This window comes from Geotrypetes seraphini, chromosome 6 (genome assembly GCF_902459505.1).
Source record: "Geotrypetes seraphini chromosome 6, aGeoSer1.1, whole genome shotgun sequence".
NCBI lineage: Eukaryota > Metazoa > Chordata > Amphibia > Gymnophiona > Dermophiidae > Geotrypetes > Geotrypetes seraphini.
In genome coordinates, this window is record NC_047089.1 from 167,749,345 (window position 1) to 167,761,511 (window position 12,167).

The following is a 12,167-nucleotide window of genomic DNA, read 5'->3' on the forward strand; positions in this document are numbered from 1 at the left end:
CTGGTGATTCTACAATTGCCTGCTATTTTTTCCCAGTGTATAATGCTTCAGTCCACCTAAAACTGAACTTGAATCCTCATCTCTTCTGACACCGGGTCTGTCTAGCTCTAGACAAATCAAGAAATATACAAATTTTTGACCCAAAAAACAGCTGGTCTATATTTCTGAAGTACAAACGCAGTATATTGTTGCAGTCACTTTCCAGAGCAAAGACTACCAAAGTCACCCGCTGGGTGACTCCCTCCAAAGAGGATTCTAGAAACTGTGACATTCATTCCTGCCATATTGTGTCTATCTTTTCTCATAGTATCAAAACCCCCTAAAGATAGTATGCTTTCACCAAGGTGACAAAGGGCTCCTTTTACTAAGCTGCGCTAGCATTGCATTGCCGCGTGTGATAGACGCTGACGTCAGCATTGAGCTGGCATTAGTTCTTGGTGCGTAGCTTGGGGTTAGTGGGTGTGGCAATGCAGCACGGTCTAAAAACGCTAGCGCCCCTTAGTAAAAGGAGCCCAAAGTAGTCTCTGCATAAAGTATCGTCTTGCTATGTCCATAGGAGATATTAGGATAGACTTAAGGAAGTTCAAAAATCTTAAATTCTTCCTATTGACATGATTTTCCAAATGTTCCATTTTGCATGTCAAAGTTTTTCTCTTTAATAAATGCAGTATTCAGTACTTGAACCTCACTCATTTTAGTTTCTACTCTCAATTTTTGTTAATTGCTGATCCAGTCTTTGACCTTGTCCCACAATTGAATCTTTAACTAAGTCAAACACAAACATATTAGAAATTTTTAGAAGAGAGAGATTAAGCTAATACTGTATATGGCTTCCCAAAGCAGCTCCAAGGATGGTTTCTGAGTTTCTTTCAGCTCTAAACCCCTGTGGCCCGTGAGTTTCTTTCAGCTGTTATCTCCCTCTGTGATCCGTTGACTCGCTGCAGATTGTAATGCTGAAGCAGTAGAATGTTCTACATTTCTTGAAGGCTCTATTCCACAAGGGGAGGAAATTGCAAGAGGGGATCCTACCGGCAAAGCAGAATTAAACACAATTCCCATGGAGCTTCAATACTGCTTCTCCACCGTAGAAGCTGCTCCGGGTCGCTGAGATGTCATTCTATCGACAGGGCTCAGAGTGGCCCCCTCTTCACTGTTACCAACGAACTCTTTTGCTGAACTAGCAGAAAGAGCACATGTGCTGGAAACCTTAGGATCCTGAAAATCCTCATAAGTGGTCTGTTTCATGGCAGGGGTAGATGTGGCTGCAGTGGGACCAGCTCAGATTTTCCCTTTCCTTTTGCCCATACTTCCATCGAGCAAAATGGGCCAAAACAACCAAACAGGTTCCTCAGAGAAAGAGCAGATATGTTTTATCAAGATGCCATCTTGGGTCCTGTGCTCAGCTTTTTCTAACAAGTGCATTAATGAACACTGAACCTGGAACATTCTTCTGGAGGCTGTTATAGGGGAAAACACCGGCCAGGGATTCAAGACAAAGTTAGACAAGTTCCTGCTGAACCAGAACGTACGCAGGTAAGGCTAGACTCAGTTAGGGCACTGGTCTTTGACCTAAGGGCCGCCGTGTGAGCAGACTGCTGGGCACGATGGACCATCGGGCTCACCCAGCAGCGGCAATTCTTATGTTCTTATGGATATTTAGGTACATGGAATGAGATCTCAGGGATTTGTTAGCAACAGCTCATGACATCTCAGCATTGGACATTTAGATCTTTTTATAGCTGCCATAAGCTCTGTGTGCTATAAGCAACACAGGAACAATGAATTCTAAAGCACATGAAAACACCTTCCTCAAGCTCTTTCTGTTTCCTACCCACATACATTTTAAAAATAATCAAAGGGTACTGATTGCTAATAGAGGCTAAATCATTCTTCATATTCTTTCTTTGTTTCATCTGTAGGACCCCATTGTAACTTTATGACCCAGGAAGTTTTTCAATTAATTCTTAAAGTAGGATTTGATTAACCAGAACAAATTGTAAATGTAATGTAATGTAATTTATTTCTTATATACCGCTACATCCGTTAGGTTCTAAGCGGTTTACAGAAAATATACATTAAGATTAGAAATAAGAAAGGTACTTGAAAAATTCCCTTACTGTCCCGAAGGCTCACAATCTAACTAAAGTACCTGGAGGGTAATAGAGAAGTGAAAAGTAGAGTTAGAGGAAAAATAAAAATAAAATAAACATTTTAACAAGACAGCATTGATCTAAATACTTTGGAAGGTAGAAGAGAGGAGAGAAAGGAATAGAAGCAGAAGGGGGAGCCGTTGAACAGTAGAATTCTGGAGAAATTTAAATGATAGAAATAGAACAAAACAAAGACAAAAGGCAAAACAATAGATAAGATTAAAGATAAATCATAAGCAGGAAAGAAAAATAAAATAAAACTTTGTCTTCAATCCACGGTTTCAGCGTCAGTGATGAAGTGGAGCAAGTAAGTTTAGGAGGAGCGATTGACGTTTCCAGAAAGGGCTTCTTCAGGGAAGAGACTTGGCAGACAGTCCCAGGATGCTCAGTAGAAATCTGATGATGGTACCTTTAGAAATAGAGCCTTAGTTTATCTTTAATCCAGAGGAATACATCATTTCAAAGGCAGGGATCACGCTGTTTCAAAAGCGCATGCGCCGGTAAGGTTTTATTATATAGGATAAATTTCAGTGTCATTAGAATCTTAATCGTGTCTTGCAAACTGTGTGCCACGGCACAATGGTGTGTCACAAAGAGATTCCAGGTGTTCCACAAGAGATTCCAGAATTTATTTTTAAATTTCCCTTCAAAATAAATGATTCATAAAATAAATATACACTAGAATAGATGATGTGTATGTTGTGTATGCAAGAGTCTGTCACCACTGGTGCCGGAGCCTCTCCTCCCCCTTTTCCCCCCTGGTGTACCTCAAATTATCACCCTATCTCAAATCTCCCCTTTTTAGCAAAAATCACTGAAAGGGTTGTGTTCTGCCAACTCTCCGACTATATGGAAAACACCAACGTTCTGCATCAAAACCAAACAGGTTTCCGAAAACACCACTCCACTGAGTTTTCACTTATTGGGTTAGTTACTAACATCATATATCAACTAGACCAAAATAACTCGGTAGTCCTCATCTCATTAGATCTCTCTTCAGCCTTTGATACTATTGATCATCAACTATTACTCAACCGACTTCAAGAAATTGGCATTTCAGATCAGGTACTTGAGTGGTTTAATTCATATTTTGCAGATCGCTCGTCCAAAGTGTCATTCAATGGGTCTTCCTCTGCTACATTTCCAAATAGTTTTGGTATTCCACAGGGTTCTAGTCTTTCTCCTCTTCTTTTTAATATCTTTCTGGCTCCTCTGATTACCTTAGTTCAGTCCATTGGTTTTTCCATTTTTCCATATGCTGATGACATACAATTAATACATCCAATTAATCTGAATAAACCCAATGACATTTAAATCATTACTCAAAAATTTGAAAAAATTAATAACTGGCTCAGTTCCAATATGCTGTCCCTCAACATAAACAAAACAAAAGCTATGATCTTCCCTGTTAAAAATGGTTTAACTTTACCTTCTTCAATCAAAATTAAGTCCACCATTATCGAGTCTGTTAGAACTATCAAGCTCTTGGATATTACTCTCGATGAGAAACTCTCCTTCCATGACCACATCAGTTCAGTTGTACATAAATGCTTTTATTGTCTGCGCATGATACAATCACTTGCTAAGTTACTGGATCACGCCTCCCTCAACACTCTTATTCATTCCTTAGTCATTTCCTGTTTAGACTATGGCAATGCCCTTTATAAGGGAATCACAAAGAAAGAGATTAGACGTCTGCAAATAATCCAAAATACGGCTGTTAAAATTATTTTCAACGCTAAAAAATTTGACCATGTCACTCCCCTTCTGATCAGAGCATATTGGCTTCCAATTGAACATTGCATTACCTATAAAATCATGTTGTTGACATTTAAAACTAAACAAACAGGGCTCCCAGAATTCATTAATACTGTAGACTTCTTATACCTTACTCCGTTAACCGTACTCTATGATCATCCAATCAAAACTTACTTGTAATCCCATCCTTAAGTCATGTCAATTTCATGAGAAATAAATACTATCTTCTCAGTCACCGCCCCATCTCTCTGGAACTCAGCCCCAAATTATTTACATGAGATTACTATCATAGATAAATTTAAGTCTAGCTTAAAAACTGTGCACTTCAAAGATGCTTTTGGAATATAACCGTCCTTTTAAGAATGATTCAAACTTTTCAGTATCCTGTATTGGGTTTTAATTTTCCATTTCCCTACTCCTTTGGGGTTTTTTTTTCCTTTCCTATCATTGTTTGTAGTTCTTCCCTTTTTTCCTCTTGTACCAGTTTGTTATGTTCTAGTTAGTCATGTCAGTCAAGAAAGTTTGTCTCTTAATGTCTCTTTGATGTAATGTATTTGATGTTTATTTGTTCCCTGCTTTTTATAATTATTACAGATAAGGCGGGATAACAAATTTTAATAAATTTGAAACGTGTAAATATTTGCCAGCAAAAGCAGCATCTTCCACCTGCTGCTCAGGCCAGCCTCTGCTCCTTTCTGATGTCACTTCCTGTCATGGGATCAGGATGTGACATCAGAAGGGAGCCACAGGTGGCACAAGCAGCAGGTGGAAGATTCTGCTCACACTGGAAAACATTTACTGTGGTATAATATCAATTATAATGTGCCATGAAAAATATTTGCTCCGTTTAATGTGCCGGAGCTAAAAAAGTTTGTGACACACTGATCTTAGGTGACATTTCTATAACTGGGCTCCCCCTGAAGGCATTCCAATGTTGTTCAGGGATTACCTATTTTATAAAGACATTCTGGTGCTCAGATCCTATTGTAGAATGCTAGCATAAACCTGCATTGGTGTACATAAATGCAGGTGCGCTCATCAATGGCAGGTGTAAATATGAATGCCTGAGAGTGGCAAGTACTGCATGTAACTTATAGTATTCTGCAAGGGTTACCATGTGGCTCCAGAAAAAGGTCAGATTGAGACATCCAGGTTTTATTACCATTGAAAGCAATAGAAGTAAATCTGGATGTTTCAATCTGTCCTTCTTTTTCTGGAGCCACATGGTAACCCTTGCAGAATACTATAAAGTACATCCCCCAACATTCTTGGACCCCCCTCCCACGAAGCAATTTTGAAACAATCAGGGCCTAAGGCCCTCACACTGCATCCCAAGATGCATTGGAAGGGGGAAGACCAGTCATTTGCAGCACACAGCCCTGTAGGCAGGAGAGAGTGGGCTTCCTGCCTGCTGATTTATCATTGGCAGGTCCTGGGGTCCTGGGATGTGGGAGGGGGATCCAGTAATGTTGGGGAATGTGGGGAGGATGTCGGGGTCAGTCCGGGGATGATGAGGGGATCTAGGGGGATGCGAGGGGGATCCAGAGATGTCAGGATGTTGGGCGATGTCGGGGGGGAGGGGTGTAGGGCTCCACAGCTCAGCTGATCCTGGCAGGGGGAATCCCCATCAGTTGAGCCAGCAGAAATTCCCAACACCGGCTCAGCTGATGGGGATTCCTCTGTTGCGATCAGACAAGGTAGTTGGGTATATCTACAAAACTTACTTTTGTGCGTTTTTCATATTGACATTATTATTTTTAAAAATGGCCAAAAAAGATAGTTGTCCTAAGGACCAAAACTTATACATAGGTCATTTTCAAAAACAGAAGATAAACATCTGGCAGTTTTGAAAATTGACATTTTATTCTGCTGGGTTTATGGACATCTTACCCAAAATGTCCAACCTCAGACTTAGAGGTCCTATCGAAAATGCCACTCTCAATGAATAGTATAAATTGTTTAAATGCATTGTCTTTGTTAGAAGCATCTTCAGTGTATATGACATCTGTTCCTGCCACTCCCTAGTCCAGCTAAGGTTGATTACGTAGTATCTCATAATCTTCCTTTGCAGAGGAACGGTCTAAGGAAAGGCGGAAGGAGGTAGAGAAGGAGATACCAAGTGACTGATTGCATCTCACCAGGTATTACATAACTAGAGCTTCTGATTTCAGGATTTAACTGCGAAATGCAGACAAAACACCTCATTTGCAAAAATAGAAATGTGCTCATTAGATAAACACAGGAAAAACACTTTCCCCAATACTTTCTCACCCCTCCCCAGCTTGTTTTGCTGCATTCACTCACTCTTTATGCCTTTTCTGTGCTTATGACACATAAGTGACAAAAATTACTTGATTCCCCCCCCAATACTCAGCATCAGGGCAGGTTCAACCATTGAACCAGGTGAGGCTCTGGCCCAGAGTGCTGGAGATACCACCAGTGCCTCACCTGGCCCAAACTTTCTGTCCTCTCTCGGTTCAACTTTTCTTTCCTCTCTCAAATCCCTAATCCGGCATTGCTCCCTCTTCTCTCTCTCTCTCTCCCTCCCTCCTCCTTCCCTCATGACCTTCTAAACATTGCCTTGCTTGCCAGTAGCAACAGAATGCACAGTAGGCTGATTTTGGCCTGCTTGGGTCTTCCTTCTGCTGCGTCCTACTGATAGGAAATTGCAGCAGAGGGAAGAACCAGGGCTGGCTGAAAGCAGCCTGCTGTTCATGTATGATTAAGGTGACCAAACATCCCATTTTCAACGGGACAATCTCATTGTCGGACTGACTGTCCCATTGTCCCGACCCACCGCTTCAGGACACCAAAATGTCCTGTTTTCAGGGACAGCATCCCGAAGCTGTGCGCGGGGACACCGGGACAGGTGATCGCTTTCCCTCCCTGCTGCGCCGATTCAAAGCCCGGTCCACCGCCGCTGCTTCTTGCCTTCTTCCCGACGTCAATTTTGACGTCGGAGAGGAAGTTCCGAGCCAGCCAATCGCTGCCTGGCTGGCCTGGAACTTCCTCTCTGACGTCAGAATTGACATCAAGAAGAAGGTAAGAAGCAGCAGCAGCGGACCGGGCTTTGAATCGGAGTGGCAGGGAGGGAAGGAGGGAGGCTGGCAGGTAGTGGCGGTACACGGGTGGTGGTGGGGTTTTAATCATGCACTGGAGGGAGGGAAGGAGGTAGGCAGGCTGGCTGGCTTCGGGGGAGGGGGTGGGACAAAGGCTGGAAGGCATGACATAGGAAGGAAGCACTGGGAGCACTAAGGACACAGGGCAGAGGCTCTGGGGGCACTAAAGACATAGGAAGGAGGCACTGGGGGCACTAAGGACACGGGAAGGAGGCACTGGGGGCACTAAAGACATGAGAAGGAGGTACTGGGGACTCTAAAGACATGGGAAGGAGGCACTGGGGGCACTAAGAACATGGGAAGGAGGCACTGGGGGCACTAAGGACATAGGAAGGAAGGAGGGAGGGAATAGAAAGGGACAATTGTTGGGCCTGAGTGTAGAAAGAATGAAATGAAAGGATACACGGTAGGAAGGAAATGCAACCAGAGACTCATGAAATCACCAGACAGCAAAGGTAGGAAAAATGATTTTATTTTCAATTTAGTGATCAAAATGTGTCAGTTTTGAGAATTTATATCTGCTGTCTATATTTTGCACTATATTTGTCTATTTTTCTATAGTTACTGAGGTGACATTGCAAAGTTTAAAGTCATCTGCTTTGACATCTTTGAAAACCCCCAAATATAAATGATAATTAACATTTTCTCTGCGTATAGAGTGCTTTGTAGTTTTTTTTAAAATTTTATGGTTACCATTATGAATTAATAAGATATTATGTGTACATGAATGGAAGAAATTGGGGGCGGGATTGGGGCAGGGCTAAGGCGGGATTGGGGGCAGGACTGACAATTAATAGATGTCCCCTTTTGATGAAAAAATTAATGATCATGTTATGTATGATATAAGAACAGTGCAGTGGGTCATTAGCATGGGCAGACTTGATGGGTTACAGCCCTTTTCTGCCATCATATTCTATGTTTCTATGTTTACTTTTTCATGGTCAGCCACTTTTCAATGTATTGCAACTGAGTCTTATTTAATTTTCTGAATCATTGATACATAGTACATAAATATTGGATGTCCCTAGCTCTGACTGTAAGTAAAATGCCCAGAGGTTTTTAGAGCAGCAAATGCTCCAGTGCTCATAGAATTCCTAGCGCAGCTTGATAAAAGCTGTCCAAAATTTGTTATACTGCCTTTCAATCCAAGATATATCAGTAAGGTTTAAAATATAATACAATTACAGAAAACCAAAAAAAATCTCACATAAAATACAATACAATACAGTACAGTACAAAAGAAACACAAGGGCAGGGAATGTAAATTGCAAAATAATTAATATAACCAACATAAAAGGGACCCTCCCCCCTCCCCTTTGTGATTACACCCCAGTCTCTCCCTCAAATGACTGCCAAAATCTCCTGTGGCAGTCTTGCATGCAGAACAGTGGTATGGGCTTGGAACAAGTGGGGTTCATTTCTGCCCCCCAAAGAGGCCTCTACACTACCGGGGCTTACTACCAAGGCCTACCAGTGTTGGGTGGGAGTAATTAAGAAAATTAACCATCCTGGGCTGACCCATAAGAATCATAATAGAATCAATTAATCAAAAATGGTCTAACAATCACATTTAAAGGCCTTGTTAAACCTTGGTACCGAGAGTTTCATATAGCAGGAGCTTCTTTACTGAAAGTGGTTCTATTTTAATTTCATACTTTTACTTATTATAATAATGTTCTTTTCCTTTTATACGTTTTTGTAACCTGCATTGATGTTGTAGCAAAGTGCGGTCTATAAATCCTAATAAACATAGGCTTAAACATAAATAACTATGGGGTCCTTTTACTAAGGCGCGCTAACCGATTTAGCGTGCGTTAATCGATTTAGCACACGCTAAATGCTAAGGCGTCCATAGTTAACGTGCCTTAGTAAAAGGGCCACTAAAAAGTTCTCAGCCCAACCAACAAAGTTGGGGCAGTCTCCAGCAATTTTCCACTTTTTTTTTTGTTCCATATTTCGCCAATGGAAAATGAAAAGTGGAAAATCACTGGACTGAGGGGCTCATAATCGAAACAGAAAAATGTTTAAAATCCTGCCTATATCAGCATTTGGACGATCAGTAACACAAGTCGTACAAGTGCCGATAATCGAACCGGGTTCTAGAGGTATTTAAAAATGACCTAGGCTTTCACAGTGCTGCTGAACGACCAGAGCTAAAAGGGGTGTTTCAGGAGGAGTGTCGAGGGCAGGATTTGGGTGGGCCGTGGGCCGTCCTAGACTTAGTCGTACTGCATGTATAACCGAAAGTTTTACAACACTGCCAAGACGGAACTTGGACATTGTGACCAGGGCCGGATTTAGATGAAAAGAGGCCCTAGGCTATTCCACTTATGAGGCCCTTTTACCTCCCATTTTTAAGTTTGTAAATTACATGAGAGATAATAAAATACATCATTACTGTGATATATAAATAAAAAAAAGTCGAGAACACTTATTTGGGCATTTATTCTCAGCACCATATATAGTTCAGTGTTTTAGTGTTCACTGTTTTTAGAATAGTGTAATTTTAATTTTGCTAACAATTTGAATGTAGGCCCCTCTTGATCTTGAGGCCCTAGGCTGAAGCCTAGTTAGCCTATAGGAAAATCCGGCCCTGGTTGTGACTTAGGCCATCTAAAACCAGGTCTAAGTCCACAGAAGGTATCCAAAGTGACCAGATAACCACTGCAGTCACAAAGTACAAACCCCCAAACACTGCCCCAGTGATTACTGACCCCCCTATAAAAATCATAATAACAACTTTACATATCTGTCTCCAGAACATCAGCACCTGGCAGCCTGGCATAGGAAAGCCTAGTAGAGCTGCACAGAGGTGGCTTAAGTGGTCTTGGGGGTGGGTTAGTGAACCATGGAGAGGAGGACCCAGGCCAATAAGCCATTCTAATCAGTGCATTCATGGTGAAAAATGTGCACCCCAGAAAACCCCCAAAACCCTTTTGTACATAGGTGGGTTTAGTAGGTTCTGGGGGTGTTTTGGGAGTTGTAGTGAGATGTTTATGGGGTACCCTTTTTGTGAAGTTCACAGCAGTGCCCTGTAAGGTACCCCACTACTCTGGTGCCATATCTGGGTCTCCAGTCCATCACTTTTCTGGGCCCTCCCTCGTCCAAAAGGTCTTTTTCTAGGCGTTTGTGACTTGGATGAATTTTTGGATGAAAATGGGGTATAAAGATGGACGACTTAGTGGTCTGGACGATCAGACGGATAGACATACAGTTGGACGATTTTTTTAAAAAAAATATATGTTGGACGTATTTTTCAAAAATGGACCTTTTCCCATGTCCGACTTTGGGCGACTTGCGACTTAGGCCCAAAACGGACTTAGACATTTCTTTTGATTAAGTCCCTCCATGTGTATAGCCCTTGATGGAGACTGCCCCAACTTTGTTGGTTGGGCTGAGAACTTTTCAGCGGCCCCTCATTTAATTGACCTTAGAGAATCAGAGCTTCTAGGCAGGTTGGTACAGAATAAGTATAAAATGCAAATATTGAGGGGCTCCAATATAATATATTTGCTGGGTCAGAACTAGGATTTTATATCTAATCCATGACACAACTAGTAACAATGTTGATTCTTCAAGAAAGGGATGACTGGCTCCTGAATCTTGGCATCATAAAGGAGCCTAATTGCTGTATTTTGAATCAACTGTAAGCAATTTTGTTGGTTAAAAAGACATCCCAGCATCAGAGAATTACAAAAATCACTTTGGGCTCCTTTTACTAAGGTGCGTTAGGGCCTTAACGCGCGGAATAGAAGCATATCCTGCGGTGTAGCGTATGGTAATTTCGTGCGTGCACTAAAAATGCTAGCGTACCTTAGTAAAAGGAGCCCTTTGTGCCATAACTAAAGCATGGAGCAGTACATTAATTTCTCTCTTAAGAGCCCAAGTGATCCCAGAAGTTTTGGTTACTGCCACTTGGCTTTGGCAGAAATGAAAATCATAAATGAAATTACCCAGGTTTCATTCAAATTTGTTATTCCACCTATCAAAAGGATGTCTAAGCGGTTTACATAAAATATTAAAATAGCCATAAGACAAAAGAAAATCAAAATTGTGTTAGGACGTAACATGAGAGTGTGGGAAAAGGAGTGAACTACAATATATATAGAAAAGCATGTGAGGAAAACATAAAAGGGACCAAAAAAGACCCCTTGTGATTACACCCCACTCCATCCCCTCTGTCTGACACCTTCCTGTGCTGGTTTCAACCACAAAATGACTGCCAAGACCTCCCGTGGCAGTCTTGCATGCAGAACAGCGGTATGGGGCTGGAAGAAGTGGGGTTCATTTCTGCCCCCAAAGAGGCCTCTACACTACCGGGATTTACTACCAGGGCCTACCAGTGTTGGGTGTGAGTAATCAAGGGGAGCTAGGAGTGATCATTGGGAGGAGGCTGTTTTAGCTGAAAATACATAAATATTTTTAGCCAAAACCCAAACCCAGATTTTGGTCGTTTCACTACCAAATACCAAACTGAAACTAAAATTCATTTGACCATTAGCTCTCTTGTTCAAAAAATGCTTCATAGATTTAATCTTCCATTAAAATTTTTTTTAACTACCTTTGAGATTTAAAGAATGAATGATAATTTGGGATCCCAAATCACCCTTATGGAAATAATAGTCTCCTTAATCTATATCGAATGGTGTTGAATCAGTGATATAAAAGCTATTGCTCTCCTACTAGATAATAATAATTATTTATTTATAATCAGGTAACTTAGCAGGGTTCGAAAAAGGTTTGGATAATTTCCTAAAAGAGAAGTCTATAGGCCAAGATGGCTTAGGGAAATTCACTGCTTATTCCTAAAATAAGCAGCATAAAATCTGTTTCACTACTTGGGATCTAGCTAGTTACTTCTATCCCAGTATGGCAATTCTTATGTTCTTATGCTATGTGCTTACCAACAGAATTATCTGGTTAATGGTGGCATTCAGACCATTGAATGCATAGCTAAGCAGACAATGATAGCAAAGACTTTTTTTCTGTGCTTACTTTGTCCAGTTAGTTATCTTGTGAAGTGATCTGGAAATCTCAACTAAACATACAACCTCCAACTCTCTCCATGGATCATTGTGGCACTGTCTTGATAATGCCAAGGTGGTAACAGGGAATATTTGGCAGCATTATCCACTGAATA

The 12,167-nt window shown here is 41.3% G+C and overlaps 1 protein-coding gene across 3 annotated transcripts in view; it reads right to left on the reverse strand.

Moving 5' to 3' along the window:
- The window catches only part of GLRA2 (glycine receptor alpha 2), a 154,390-nt gene that overhangs the window by 109,611 nt on the left and 32,612 nt on the right, over window positions 1–12,167 (reverse strand). The window lies entirely within an intron of this gene.